General features: G+C 44.5%; 1 protein-coding gene and 1 pseudogene across 4 annotated transcripts in view; one reads left to right on the top strand and one right to left on the bottom strand.

Annotated features, from left to right (window-relative positions):
• Slc12a8 (solute carrier family 12 member 8) overlaps positions 1 to 15,080 on the top strand; it is a 172,068-nt gene that overhangs the window by 59,136 nt on the left and 97,852 nt on the right. The gene's annotated exons all lie outside the window — the stretch shown is intronic.
• Positions 10,714 to 11,181, bottom strand: LOC109675299 (large ribosomal subunit protein eL42-like; annotated as a pseudogene).

Here is a 15,080-nt window from a genome sequence, read left to right as displayed (position 1 = left end):
TTTTTCTACTGTGGCCTTCCATCTCAAGCTATCTCTCTATATCATCCTCTCTCTGTACTATGTCTCTTGAATGTCCCACAACCATGCGTCTTCCTCATTATCTCCATTTCCTCACCTCCCCTGCAGGCTGGCAACAAAGGCCCCTCTTCCTTTTTCTACCTGCTGCCCTGTCTTTTCCAAAGCACATCATTGCATGAGACGCTGAAGACAGAGAGCTTCATCACTGTAAAAAGCTGAACAGGCCAATAGAAAGAAGACACTCTCAAGCATTTGTTTGGCTTGAAATGCCTAAAATGCCTTTTTTGGCTCACATTTTCATTTTTGTAAGATGAGTGTCATGCCAAAATGATGTTATCGCCATAAAAGTCGGGCAACTATAGAGAAAATACATTTTAGAAAATAAAGTGCCATGTGGCACATTTTAATTCTGAATTCCACAGTTAAAAAAATGAACTCCTGCATCTCCAAGCTTAATTCTTTACTTATCTAGGAAGGTAGTTGCCACCCTCCCTCTGCCATGCCTTCCACTCCACAGTTCCCACTGTGCGCTCTGCTGTCCGGTGAGCAGGGCCAGCCGGCAGGGCGCTGAGCAGGGTGGTGCGCGCTCATCTCTGGCAGGTGGGATCTGCGTCCCTTGGTGAGGAACGGCCTCATGCTTGTGACTGACTGGGAGCTACAGAAGGCCTCCCCTCTCTGCTGAAACCGCTCTGAGGTTACCATGGCTTTTTTTTTTTTTTTTTTTTTTGTGGTAATGAGGTTTGAACTTGGTCTTGTGCTTGTTAGGCAAATGCTCTACCACTTGAGCCCTGGCCCAGTTTAGTTTTTTGCTTCAGTTTGTTTTTCAGATAAAGTCTCATGCTTTTGCCCATGGCCTCTGACCTTGGCCCTCCTACCTCCCTGCTTCCTGAGTAGCTGGGATTATAGATGCAAGCCACCATGGCATGCCTAACAATTCCCATGACCTCTTTTTTTTTTTTTTCTTAATGGGACTGGAGTTTGAACTCAAGGCTTTGCACTTGCTTGGCAAGCACTCTACTGCTTGAGCCATACCTCCAGCCCTCCCATGATTTCTTGATCTCCAAGTTCAGAACCTTTGCTCATTTTTATTCTTGATCCCTTTTGTACCATGGCTACGTATGCTGTTTGAAATTGCCTCCTTCCCTTCCTTCCTCCCTCCCTCCCTCCTTCCCTACCTTCCTTCCTTCCTTCCTTCCTTCCTTCCTTCCTCCCTTCCTTCCTTCCTTCCTTCCTTCCTCCCTTCCTTCCTTCCTTCCTTCCTTCCTCTCTCTTTTCTTTCTTTTTTGATGAGGTCTCCCTACACAGCCTAGGTTAGACTTGAACTCACAGTCCTCATACTTCAGCCTCCCAAATGCTGGGATTACAGGCATGTACCACCATACTCAGCTCCTTCCCATTTCTTTTATAATACAACACTGCCTTGGCTCTCTTTTTGGTCTTCCTGCCCTTCTTGTGGGCAAGAGGAGCACAGGGTACAGTCCTTTGCTGTCAGTGCATTTCCTTGTTCTTTCCTTCCACCATCATTGCCACCCTGTTTTTCTGCTTCTTCAGGTTTTTTGAAGTCAGTTCCCACCAACTCCTATAGTATCTCTGCCTGGGTATCTGGGCAGTACTTGAATTAAAGACCAGCAAGCTCCCGCCTCACTTTATTTGCCTCTTCCCCCCACCCCAACGAAGAAGACAAAACCAATGAACAAATAATTAGTATCTGAAAGTCTATCACCATTTTCCTAAGCCTGGAATGTTCAAAACATATCTTTTATTTTTCCACCTAGCTTAGACCTCCTATCCTTTTCCATTCCATGGCTGGCTGGATGTCTTTTCTTATGTGGGTCACTTAGAGGATTTCCATATCTAAATTGTCCTTCAGGGATCTTCCCTTTGCCTATCCCCACCCATCTTCTGTGGGTGACCAACAGCTCCTATACGTTGCTATACGTTGAAGCTGGTTACTTTCCCTAAAGTGTGCTCTGCCTGTATCACGCCTCAGCCGAAATGTCTCCAGTGGCTTTCTATTGCTATGGGACAAAATCCAAACCCATTAGGTTCTCATTCAATAAGCTTCATTGTCTAACCCTAAATTACTCCTTTGGTCATGTCTCCATCTCTGCACCTGTCTGAGTGTTTTTTTTCCCTCCTCACTGATTTATAAAGACATATGAATATAGCCCTGCTGTATTTCTACTTCAGGAAAATGGTTCGTCATGCTCTGCTGTGACCTAAGTTTTGACTCTTGGATAGAACAGTGGGAACTGCATGTGAAGAAGACATGGTCTGAAGTCCAGGATCTCCTGTGTGGTTCATATTCTGACCCTTTTTTTTTCTCACTGGTAAAAATGAGGATAAAAGCTGTCTCTTCATCTTCAGGTAGTATTCCTGCCCATCTCAGAGTGGCAGCCAGCCCCATGGAGAGCTGTTAGGGGAGCAGCTGTAACAGTCTATTCAGGCCTGTGACAGCAGCGAGAACATTAAAAAATTAAATTTTTTAAAATTTATTGATGAAATATTTCAAATATACAGGAAATGCAATCTGCCACCCAAATTTAATGAGTAATATTTTGCTGGTTTTGCTTCAGAGTTGTATTAAAAATAAAAATAAAGAATTACTGATGTAATTTAAGTCCCAGTTTCATCCACCCCCTTGTCTCCTCCAGGTGACCATTTATGCTGAGGCTGATATTTGTCCTCTCTGTGTGTTTTTATTTTTCTGTCATATGTACATGGCTACAAGAAATCTCTCCTACTGTTTAATGCTTGAAATTTTTACATACATTTTGTTATGAACATGTATTCATTTGATAAAATACTGAATGGTAAATTATTTTGCAATTTGCTTTTCTTACCCAATCTATTTGTTGAGATGTATCCATGTTACTACATGCTGTAGCATTTCATTCATTTTGACTGCTTGACCTGTCATGAGAGACCCAGACAAGTTACTAAGCAGTGACAAGTGCTATGACAGGGCTTTGTATAGGGCACCTGGGGATTCCCAGCTTGTCAAAACAGCCAGAGAGACAAGGAAGCTGGGTCTGCAGGAAGTTTAGTATATGCAGAGTCCTGAGAGCTTGCTGCTCTTGGGAAAGGAGAGAGCCCTGGGTGAGGAGGGAAAGTAAGTGCAGATACAGAGGCCCTGGAGTCAGCTCAGGAAAGGCCTTGTCTGCTGCCCTGAGGGGCCAGGACTTTATATTGGGACAGTGGGAAATGTGACATCAGATTTGTACTTTAGAAAGGTTGCTCTGGCCCTAGTGTAGAAAATGGCTTGAGACAGGGACAAAAAGCAGAGGTTTGGGGGAGCCCTGAGGCTGCAGTGCCACAGGATATGGGAGAGGGAGGCAGGTTAAAGAGATGAGATGGGGTGGATATGGGGGTAAGGCACAGGAAAGAGACAAGGGTGACACCTGGCTGCTGGCTGTGCCCTCAGACACTGCAATCCAGGAGCAACATGGCAGCAGGAATAGGTGTGGAAGGAATGGCAAGGTAGCACAAGAGTTTGAACAAGGACATGTGGAGGTGACCAGGAAGCAGCTAGAGGTGGAGCCCAGAGCTGAGGTGTGATCAAGGCTGGAGATAGTCATTGGCAGTGTGGGAGGAGGTGAAACAGCGGGGTGGGCTGGAATTATTTGGACAGAGAGTGCTAATTTTGAAGAGATGAGAGCCATTTGCTAAGATGGAGTTTAATTCACCAGCAGAGGGTGTGTGTGTGTGTGTGTGTGTGTGTGTGTGTGTGTGTGTGTGTGTGTGTTTCTGGGTACGGAACCCATGGTCTTGTGCATGCTGGGTAAGCACTGTACCGCTGAGCTACATCCCTAGCATGAAGAGGCACTTTTCACTGACTTTTCACCGTTCTGTATTCAAAAAATCCTCTCTGAAAAAATTCCAAACATACCAAAATGTGTTAGCTAAAGAATAAAATTCTTCACCCAAGAACATGCTGCAGAATCCCCTGAGGTGGCCACTGTGTGTACGATGTAATGAACACATAAATGCTTCAGATGCTCCTACGGAGCTTAGTCAGCCTGCACTGGGCTAAGGTATGCACAGCTTCTGGAATGCACAGCGCCTGGCATATGGAGATATTCTGTAAATATTTATGTAAGGAATAAACCCACTAAATGAAAATAGCCAGCCTGCACAGCCTTTTCTGCCTCAGTGGGTGCAGTGGGCTTGTCTGTGGCAGCTGTGAGGGAGACCTCCACACTCCCACCGTGGGACATCTGCCCCATCCTCTTTCCTGGAAACTGCTAGCTTCCTGGATGAAGATAGTGGCTCCCTGGCATGGTCTTTGGGGCTCCCTGCCACCTGTGGTTGGAGGGCAAGTCTGCATGGCTTTGCCAGGAAGGGTTTCCCCGGGCTGCTTTAGGCCTGCCTGAAAGGCCTTGCAGTGCTCAGGATGGCCTCTGTGTGGAGTCGTGATTCTGACTGTTTTCTGGCCTTGACCAGGGCTGAAGAGCCTTGTTCCTGGGCAGCTTGCTCAGTCCTTCCTCTCTGCCCACAGAAATCCTAGGAGAAGCACAAAATCCTTTGCGTGGAATTCCTTGTGGTGTCCTAGTGTTTATAGGTGCAGAGTGGGTTTGGCTTACAATAAGGACTTTCACCCACACTCTCAAGTGACTTCACAAATAACCCTGTGACAGGAGATGGGTAGGATTATTTATCCCCACCTCACAGATGCAGGAACAGCGATCTAGAGAGGGGACGTCATTTCCAAGAACCCAGGCCTCAGATAACCCCTTCCTGGTCCAGTAGAGAGAAGCAATGTCTCAGAACAGCTGAAGAACACTTTTGGTGAGAGCTCTAGGCTCTCCTCCAGCTTCTATCTCCGGGGCTTTCAAGCCTGCCTGCACCTCAGAAGTGTTAGGGGAATCTGAGGGGAGGGGATTAATCCAAGCTGTATCCCAGCACCCTTGAGCAGGGCCTGTGTTCTCAAACTGCCTAGGGTTGGGATACCTGTACCTTCTGCTCATTGCTGCCTTGCCATCTGCAGGTGCTCAGGCTCAGTGTAGTCAAAGGCCAGTCACCTTAGTGCTCAGGCTGGCTGAATCTGGGAGAAGAGACTGTTCTCCTTGACCTGGGTGCAGGCTCAGGACAGGGACTGGAGCTCTTCAGGTGGCCTGATGCAAGCCTGGCTCCCCTTGCTCTGTATTTCCTACCTGACCTTTGCTCAGCGAAGGGCCGTGTTACAGCACACACCTTCTCATGTGGTGTGTTGCCATATATGAAGGAATAGTAACAAGCAGTAATTTTGTCAGGCACTTTGCCTATGTTATATTTATTTCAGAAACACCCACTTGAGGTGGGTGAGATGATTATTCCCATTTTACAGACAAACAATTTGGAGGCATAAAGAAGTTACGTAGCTTTTCTAAGATTGCACAGTAACTGGCTCAGCCCAGTCTGAACCCAGAGGTACCTGACACCAATGCTGTCTTCCATGGTGCTCCCAGGTACCTCCTGCCTGGACTGATCACCTCTGGAAGGTGGTGTGGGCCTTGACCCTTGACTCCTTTTAGGTCAAGATGGTCTGAGAGCCTGCAGGACTCCGCTGCCCTCTCCTGTCTAGTCAGAATGATTGGGGTCAGAGGTGAACTCCTTGAAGTGGAGGCAGGGGAGGAGATGGCAGTTGTGAAGGCCAGGCACAGGGGTAGCTAAAACATGTTGCACAAATGTCACCAGGAACAGAGGCCATAGATAAGCTCAGTTGACCAGCTCTGAATTCAGGTCCCAAGTCAGGCAAGATGGTGTTAGACTGGATGGGGTCACCTCCCACATAGCCTGCCTCTCACTGCTGAGTCTTCAGGGTCTCCCCTCCTCCTGGAGAGCACTATGAGTTCAGTCTGCTGAGCCAGGCTGCCCTGTCCCAGTCCCCCACGTTGCAGACCTCAGGGAGGCTCACCCCAGCATGGGTGAGCATTTTTTACCACTTTGCAGAATGATTCCTTGGGAAGTGATGTCAAAATATGTAAGGATTGCAGACTGCTGTGGGGCCAGAAGACTTGGAATTTGTGGCCACAGTTAAAGGGATAGGAAGTTCTAGCCAGTTTTGCATTTCTTCCATTTTTTCTTCTGCCCCTCCATCCTATTGGACTCCTTTTTCTCCTTTCCTCATTTTCTGGGTTCCTCCTCTGATTGTTTTCCTCCACCTCTATGAATTGCCATTTGGGGGTTTCTGGCTCAGTCTGGGATCCTTCCTATTACTGTCCTAATCCCTCTTTGCAAAGCTAACATTTTGCTATTAAGCATATAAATTAATTATTACTTAGCTAAAGACTTGTTACATTGTGAGCACTGGTAATGAGCAGGCAGGCTTTCAGAGGACCCAGAAGTGGGCAGCATTGACGATTTACTCTTGAGCAGTTTGTTCATCCTCTAGGTTGAGCTCAGCATATGCCTATTACTAGGAGCAGCCTGCCATTGGCTGTAACAAGTTATTGGACCTGAATTTGGAAGCCTTTCTGGTGCTAAGGTGCTAAGAGAGAAAACTCAGGGGATGGGGTTGGAGCTGGCGGTTCCCTGCTCATTCCCCTCACTCATACCCTTCATTTCCTTTTTTTTTTTTTTTTTTTTGAGACAGGGTCTCACTATGTAGCCCAGGCTGGCCTTGAACTCTTATCCTCCTGCCTCGGCCTGAGATCACAGGCATGCACTACTGTGCCTGACGATTTGCTTTGTTTGGGTGAACTCACTTAAAGCATCCTGCTGGGGGCAACACCATTGAGATGGCAGAGTGATAGTTCTGTTGGGGGCTCTAGAGGAGTCTAAGGTGCCAAGATTGTCCCTGAGTGGCTGACACAATGACAACATGATTGTCCTGGGGGCCAGGGACATATATTAGTCATTTCTGTTCCTCAAGCACCAGACCAGGGCTTGGTTTGGAGAGGTGCTCAATATGTTATTGACTAAGTGAATGAAGAAGGAATCAAATGGAGTGAAGAAATTTCCAGGGAAATGCTCTGGAGTCTCAGGAGAGGTGTGGAGAACCCTGGCCCCTTGGCCTGGATTCTGCAGGCCTAGGCGATAGATTCTCTCCAGGCTCCCTCCAGAGAGGCGCCAATCTTCCTGTTTTGGCAGTGGTTCTCAGGTATTCTGTCTGCACAGGCTGCAGCTGGCAGGGGATCGCACAATGCCTGCGTGGAGGGCCCTGCCCAGGGTGGGGTCCAGTTGCAAGTTCAGTCAGACCTTCTTGGGAAGAAGGAAGGAAGGAAGGGTTGCAGCTGAGAAGAAGCTGTGGCTTTGAAAGTTTTCCTCTTGGGTTTTCTTGTTTGCAAGGGGTGGAGATGCTCAGGGAAGCATTGAATACTTGATGAAAGAGTGGAGATGAGTCACTGGTAAATCAGAGTGCATGTCTTACCTGCCCCAGGTTGGTAGGGACAATCTTGTCTGTGAATGCCTGGGAAAATATCTGATAACAACAGTGCTTCTTAAAACAGCTCTCGCTCTCTCTTTCTCTCTCTCTCCCTTCAGTACACATGCTTCATATTACCTATATCTGTTAAGAGTATGTGAGTAAATTAAACAAGAATCCAGATAGCCAGGACAAGGAGTCTCCTGGTCCACTCTTTCTGACTGTGTAGGTTTGAAAAGAAGACCAGGGATCTGGTGATGTTGGCCAGAAACTCCTGCAGATGAGCGGAATCTGGTTGGGGATTTGCTAATGTACAATGTGGACATCTGCATGCCCAACATGAGGGGCCAAAGAGTAAAGCCAGCCTGAACTTAACCAAAACCCTCCTTTACTCCTGGGCTAGGCATCAGGCAAGGTATTTTCAGGGGTATGGGACTATAGATTTCCATTTGTTAAAGACGAGTTGCTTCTCATCAGACTTTTCCAGTTAAAGCACATAGGATCGCAGTGACCTAATTTTTGACCAATGGCCAGTACATTCAACTGTCTGGTAGAATAGTCTATTAACTGGGTATCTGCCAATTGTCTGGAATAGGAACGAGTTTAGGCATATATTTTTAAAAGTGATAACATTGTTATAGGTCCTGCCCAGACAAAGGGATGGGAAACCCAAGCCAGCCAGCACTAGCTCTGAAGTCAGATTTGGATGCTGGGTTGTGTTTTGAGTAGACTCACTGCCCTGTGACTGACCTTCCTTTCTCTGCATTAATCATATGGATTTAAAGGGAAAACACATGTACTTTGAGTCCCAGACCTAGGCTCATGGAATCTGGTCCATGTATCTGATTCTATGGGTGAGGAACTTAGGCCAGGAGAAATCAAATGACCTTTGCTGGGTCACACAGATCCACTACTGGAACCCAGTTCTCCCACCTCCTAATCCAGTGCTCTTTGCTTTAACTTGTACTGCCAGGAGATCCTGAGAACTGTGTGACCACGACATCTGTTTGCAATAAGCCATTACTCACACCTGTGTGTTGACCCTATTTTTGAGGGGGCTTATTATGATGCTGGCTGGTGATTAACGCAGCTATGCGCCATCACAGCTGAGCAACAAGCTTTTATGACTCTCAGTGGGATCTGTGTCTTGCTCCTGAGTGTGAAAATACTTAGAGAAGTTGTTATATATACAACCTGCTTCATCTAAGCTCTGAAGCTAGCTGAGTGAAAGTTGGTGGCTATGAGGAGAAGGACTGAGCACAGCAAGGCTTAGAATTCATGGACCTTTGGATGGAAAGAACCTTTGCAGAAAAATGGTTCTCATGTATGCTCAGACAATTGCTTATCCACAACAGCTAACCTTTATTGAGCACGAAAGGCCAGACATTGTTATTCTGTTTTATGGTGTATTCATTTATTTAGTTCTTATAAGAAGTCTATACTATGATTATTTCCACTTTACAAATGGGAAAACTGAGGTGATAAGAGGTAAATACTTTGCCAATCATGAGTAAAGATGTGAATCAGATAGCCCAAGCTCTTACCCACTACATTTTATCATCTCTTGAGTACTGATGGCCCTGGACCTAGCCCTTAAGCCAGAGATGTGGAACTTCTGGCCTTGACTTAATCTGGACTTCCTAGCAGTTTTTAAGAAATGATACCATTTATGCCTGAAATTGCAAAACTCAGAGGTTCTCAGTCTTTACTGACAGTGTATAAAGTCTTACCAAATGGAGATACTACTTCATGAAAGTAAGTTTGTTTTTCTCTGTAGAGGGAAGTGCAGCACTTTGCAGAAAAAGAACACAGGAGGAGTTCACCTCTAAACCTGGAGGGAACATTAGTACTTCTAGCATTTACAGTTAATCTTGCAAAACATCTCCTAACTATGGGGGTGGTATAAAACATGTAAGAGTAGCAAAATATCACCTGGGTACCTAGGTTAAGAAGTAGAGCATGGGGCTTGGGGTGTGGCTCAAGTGGTACAGGCCCTGGCTTCAGTCCCCAGTACTGCAAAAGCAAAAGCAAAGCAAAACAAAACAGGCTCACCCCTAGTGTTCTGACCTCAGGTTAAAAAGTAGGTACAAATCCCAGCACTTGGGAGGCTGAATCAGGAGGATTGCGAGTTTGAGGCCAGCCTGGGCTACATAGCAAGACCCTATCTCAAAATAAATAAATAAAAATGACAAAATAAAAATAAAAACTAAGTGCAGTGACTGCAGAGATCTTGGTGATGACAGCCCTTGGTGATGTTCCTTACTCACAATTGCTCCAATCTGGGTGGTCACCCTCTATTTCTATGTACCGTGGTCATTGCAGAATCTCTATTCTCTGTCCTCTAACTCTATCCTCTGTTGAACTTCCCCTCTCCCTTCCTCTCTTCTCCCCTCCCTCCCTCCCTCCTTCCTTCCCTTCTTTCTTTTGAGACAGTCTCTCTATATAGTTCAGGCTGGCCTTGAAATATGTTGTTCAGACTGGCCTCAAACTCATAGTCCTCCTGCCTCAGCCTCCAGAATGCTGGGGTTACAGGCTTGCGCTACCACACCTGCTTTGAATTTCCTACTTCTGAATCTCATTCCATCCTGATCTACTTTGTCACTTTGATGATTCTAAGTTGGAAATTATTTTCCTTTAGACTTCATTGCTTATCTCATTACTCTAATATTGTTGTCAAAAAGCCCAAAACCATTCTGATTCATGATCCTTTATATGTAACTGTAAGCTAGTAGAAAGTCCTTTTTGTCCCCAATTTTCTGAAATTTCAAAAGGATATGCTGTCATGAGAGTCTGTTCATATTATACTGGGCATTCGTGGATGCTTTCTGGTCTGGAAACTCACATGTTTCAGTTCTGGGAAACTTTCATATATTATTTCAATGGTGAGTATTTTCTCCATCTTTTAGTTCTCTCTTTCTGGTACTTCTATTATTTGGATACAGATTGGTCTTCATTTTTTTCTCCATTTTTGTTTTTTATTGTTGTGCTGGGTAGGGGCACCTTGTGGCATTTACAAAAGTTCTTATACTATATCATACTTGAATTCATCCCCTCCACCATTCTCCTTCATCCCCTCATTCCTGGAATAACTTCAACAGGTCTCATTTTTCCATTTACATACATATTACACAGTATTTGCACCATATTCACCCTCCTACTCCCTTTCCCCACCTCCTCTGGAACCAATTCCCCAGATTGGTTCTCTCAGTTTTTCTTTTTGTCATACTGGGGATGGAACCTAGGGCCTCATGAATGCTAGACAGTGCTCCACGACAGAGCTACACGCCCAGCCCATCTAATTTTTTAAAAAATTATTTCTCACCTATATTTATCTTCACTATTTGAGAGACTTCTTGAATTTGACATTCCATTTTTATTAGGTTTCTCATTTTTGCTATCATATTTTTTTTGGGGGGGCTTGACACTAATTTATTTTCCAACAGGCAATTTTTCTATAGCTTCAGTATCTTCCCCTCAAATTAAGACCGAAAAAAAATCATAACGCTCAGAACTGGATCACTTGCCCTTTCTCTTCTTGTCCCCTCCCAGTTCAAAATGCTTGCGTCTCTTAATAGCCAGCATCCTCTTGGATCTGCAGTTGGGCTCAACACACTCAAGCCTCCGTACAGTCTTCTTTGTGGTTTTAGCCTTCTTCCGGAAAGCTGGCTTTGTCTGCCCACCATAGCCGCTCTGCTTCCGATCATAGCGTCTCTTTCCTTCCCCTTCTTATCCTGGGTCACTTTGTGAGGCTGATGCTTGCCGCACTTCTTACAGAAAGTCCTTCGAGTTTTAGGTACATGGACCATTTTTGCAGTAGAGCTGTGTGCACAATGGAAACGGAAGATGTGGCGTGCGCGATCCTCATCTTGCGCCGCTCTAGCTTACAGGAACAAGGCTGCTGTATTTTTAGTGATTAAGATTTTTTGTTTCCTGAAAGATCCTTTTTGTTATTTAATAGCATCTTTCTCAGTCTCTGTCTCTTTTTCTGTCTTCTCTGTTAGATGCTTTCAAAGGATTTATCAATATCCATATTGAAATTTTTCTCATCTGTGCATAGTTTCTGCTTCCTCTGAGTTGCTTTCCTTGGTGTTTGGATCTTCATCTTCCATGTCAGAGGAATTTGTCAGATCTCTGGTGCGTCCTGCTTTCTGTCCATGACTAGAAAGGGATAAGAAGCTGATTGGAGGCATTGAGCACACAGCCAGGTCTCCTCAGTTTTAAGGTGGGTGAGTGGTCCCAGTGAACTCTTTGTTGAGTTCTCCTCCTGGGTTCATACCTTTAGATGCTTCTTCTCTAATAATCTGCCTAGAGAGTAAAATTCCAGCCACCCTTGCTATGGGGGCTGAGTTGAGGTAGAAGGCCAGGGGTGGGGGAACTCTGCTTTCAGTATCCAATAAATACAAACACCATTTTCCCTCTGCTGGCTCCCACTGTCTCCACAGGCACCCTTCAGACTTGGGATGTGTCAGGCTGTGCCAGGTACTTTCTCAAAGACTTCCCCCTTGGTCTTTCTTCTTCTAACTTGCTGTCTCTCAGACACCCACATCTAGACCCACCTGGTGCTGCCAGCTCCTGAGATCTTTGACAATTATGTGGGGGCAAAAAGAAAAGGTTGGGCAGGGATCCAGAGGCTCACGCCTGTAATTCTAGCTACTCAGGAGGATCGTGGTTCAAAGTCAGTCCTGGCAAATAGTTCACAAGACCCTATCTTAAAAAAAACCTTCTCAAAAAAAGGCTGGTTGAGTGGCTCAAGTGGTAGAGTGCCTGCCTAGCAAGAGTGAGGTCCTGAGTTCAAACCCCAGTTACCACCAAAAAAAAAAGAAAAAAACAAGTTGGTTCTCATTTTTCTGTCTGCTGATTTGGCATTCAGTTTTCTTGCATTTAATATTTGCACCACTCGACCATGCACTTTTTAGCTCCCAAAATTTGCTGCTGTTTTCTACTCTTCTGTTTTCCCCAATCTTATGGATTTATATTCTTTTTTTTTTTAAACCCATTTACTGTATAATAGTGCGATTTGGAGAGGAAACAATGCTGGCTACATGTGTTCACTGTGCCATCTTGACAAAGAAGTCTAGTGTTAATATTTTTCAATGATAAGTGTTTTACAAATAATTAGATAATTTTATTTACTTTTTCCCTTCAAAAAGTAACATTTTCAATTAGGTGTGGCAATGCATACCTATAATCTCAGTGGGATGTGGAGGCAAGGGGATTATGAGTTCAAGGTCAGCCTGGGCTACATAGTGAGATTCTGTCTGAAAAAAGGTAGCATTTTCCTATATATAAAAGAGTGTTAGTATAGCTTTCTGTGAGACAGTATCATCTTTTTTGCTGTGGCAAGCCTTAGAGTCCTTTATTTGGGACTGTCATCACTCTGTGGATTGTACCTCTGATTCTGGCGGCCATTTGTGGAAACCTGGATGAAACTTTGTAAATCAAAGGTTTCTGAACCTTTTGGAAGTCATGGGATGATACTGTAAAAGCACCAAGAGGATGCTGCAGTATGGTTTCCAACAGTGTCCTAATAAATACCCGAGAATCCCCGTTATCTTCGGCAAGAGTAGCTTTGTGAGTTGATACTTAATCACTGCAGTCAGAACCCGAATTAACATTGCGAAACCCTCCAAAATGGTTGTAAGAGCTGCTCTCCCCCACTTTGGAACACTTGCAGGACACAGAGAAAAAAGTTTGCAGGTGTTGCTTTGGGGAAAACAGTGAGTCCATGTTAAAGTCCATGGTAACAGTATCCAAGGAAAAAGCTTAATTCATCCAAAGAGCATTCTATAATTGTTAGACACATTATAATTAGAAGGTCATTAGGCTTATTTTATATTTATGTTATAAAAATTCATGAATAAAATTAATAAAAATTAAAAAGAAAGAAAAAAGAAAGTCATTAGGCAATAGGGCTCACTGGGACTGGAAATAAACAGAAAAATTACCTAAGTTTGAAAACTTAGAGCTGGGCGCTGGTGGCTCACACCTATAATTCTAGCTACTTGGGAGGATTGTGGTTCGAAGCCAGTCTGGGCAAATAGTTCAAGAGACCCTATCTCAAAAAAATCCATTACAAAAAAAGGGCTGGTTCAAGGTGTAGGCCCTGAGTTTAAACCCCAGTACTACAAAAAATAAAATAAAAAAAGAAAACTTAGGGTCCAGTGTAGTGGCACACACCAGTAATCCTAGCACTGGAGATGTGAAGGCAGGAAGATGAAGAATTCAAGGCCAGCCTGGGCTTGTTTCAAATCCTCCCTACCTGTCAAAAAAAAAATAGGTTGAAGTGGGAAAATGCATTTATCACTGAAAAGATTTTTCATGGTGCATTGTGTCTTACCAGCATTCTTTCCCTGCTCCTTCATTTCTACCTTGACTTTCCTTGGTCCTTTTGTTTCTGTTTCTGTTGTCCTCACCCCACCTCATTTCCCTTTCTCTTCCATTTAACCAGTTAACCAAATCACATTTATTTCCTTGAGTGCCACTGTGTGCAGACCCAAAGTTAGATGTTTAAGATAACGCACAGGATAAGGCATACTCTATTCCCTCACCAAATTTAACCCGGTTAAATAAGTACCCTGGTTCCAACGTCATGAAGGAAAATACATACATTTTTGGTGGAGAAGAATGGAAGGACCTTGACCTTGGGGTGTGAGAGAGGTCTTGAAGGAGAAAGTGTCTCTTGGAAGTTACATGGGAGGTCACCTGGTGGTGAGCCAGGCAGGGTGACCCCAGGGAAAGAGAACAATGTATGTGGAGACTCTGAGATGAGAAAGTGCACGGACAATTCCAGGAAGTACAGGAAGTTAGTTGTGTGGAGCATAGGCCCTGGGGCAGGATGGGGAAAGAAAGGGGGCTAGAAGGAAGTAAGGCTCTGTCAGGTTCAAGGAGAGTCATACCCAGTTTCCTGAGGTGATGATGGTTTCCTGTGAGGAGATAGGGAAGCTGAGGGAATTCATCACCTGTGTGTCTCCTAGGGTGCCCCAGGCTTCCAGAATGAGCTTGTAACAAAGCCTTTGTGCAAAATGGAATGTTAACTTGTGTCTGTTCACATCACAGTGTTGCTGACACTTGCTGTGGCTTGCTGCTTTCTCTAAGGGTCTCCCCTTCATCCCTGATTAGATAGGGTCTCACAGAAAAATCTGTTGGATGGCAGGCTCCCTTGGGACCAGCCTCTGTGTGGTCATCTTTTGTTCAGGCTCCCATCTCTAGTCCAGAGATTGTGTCCGGGGAAGAGGATCATAGGACACAAGGAGATTTTAGTGTATAATAAATTCTCATGGCCCATATCCTCAAAAGATGCTGGAAGCATGGAAAGCATCAAAGGTCTTGATAGCGTGGGACAGTACCGACAGGTTGGAGTTCAGCCTGTGGGCCAGGAAGAGCTGGCCACCTTGAGAAATGAACCAAAGTTTGCTTTTACCAAAAACAATAGATACTCATCTCTGAAAGTCTGAAAAATAAAGCAAAAGGAAGAAAACAAAAGCCCTGAGTCCTGTCATTCAGAGAACTTTAAGATAATGCATTTCCTTCTAGTGGTTTTGTCTTGCATATTTTATTCACCTTTGTGATTAGATAGCGCATCAAACTTTTAAATTTATTTGTGTTGAGATTAATATGTATAACTTTAAAAATACGAAGTAGAAAGCCTATTTTATTACAGCCTTTTTAAAAATTTTGAACATAGTTGAGCTTACATAGTATATAATATGTTTAAAGT

This window comes from Castor canadensis, chromosome 5 (genome assembly GCF_047511655.1).
Source record: "Castor canadensis chromosome 5, mCasCan1.hap1v2, whole genome shotgun sequence".
In the NCBI taxonomy this organism is placed as follows: domain Eukaryota; kingdom Metazoa; phylum Chordata; class Mammalia; order Rodentia; family Castoridae; genus Castor; species Castor canadensis.
The sequence above is the reverse complement of the archived record's forward strand: the minus strand, read 5'-3'. Positions and strand labels throughout refer to the sequence as shown.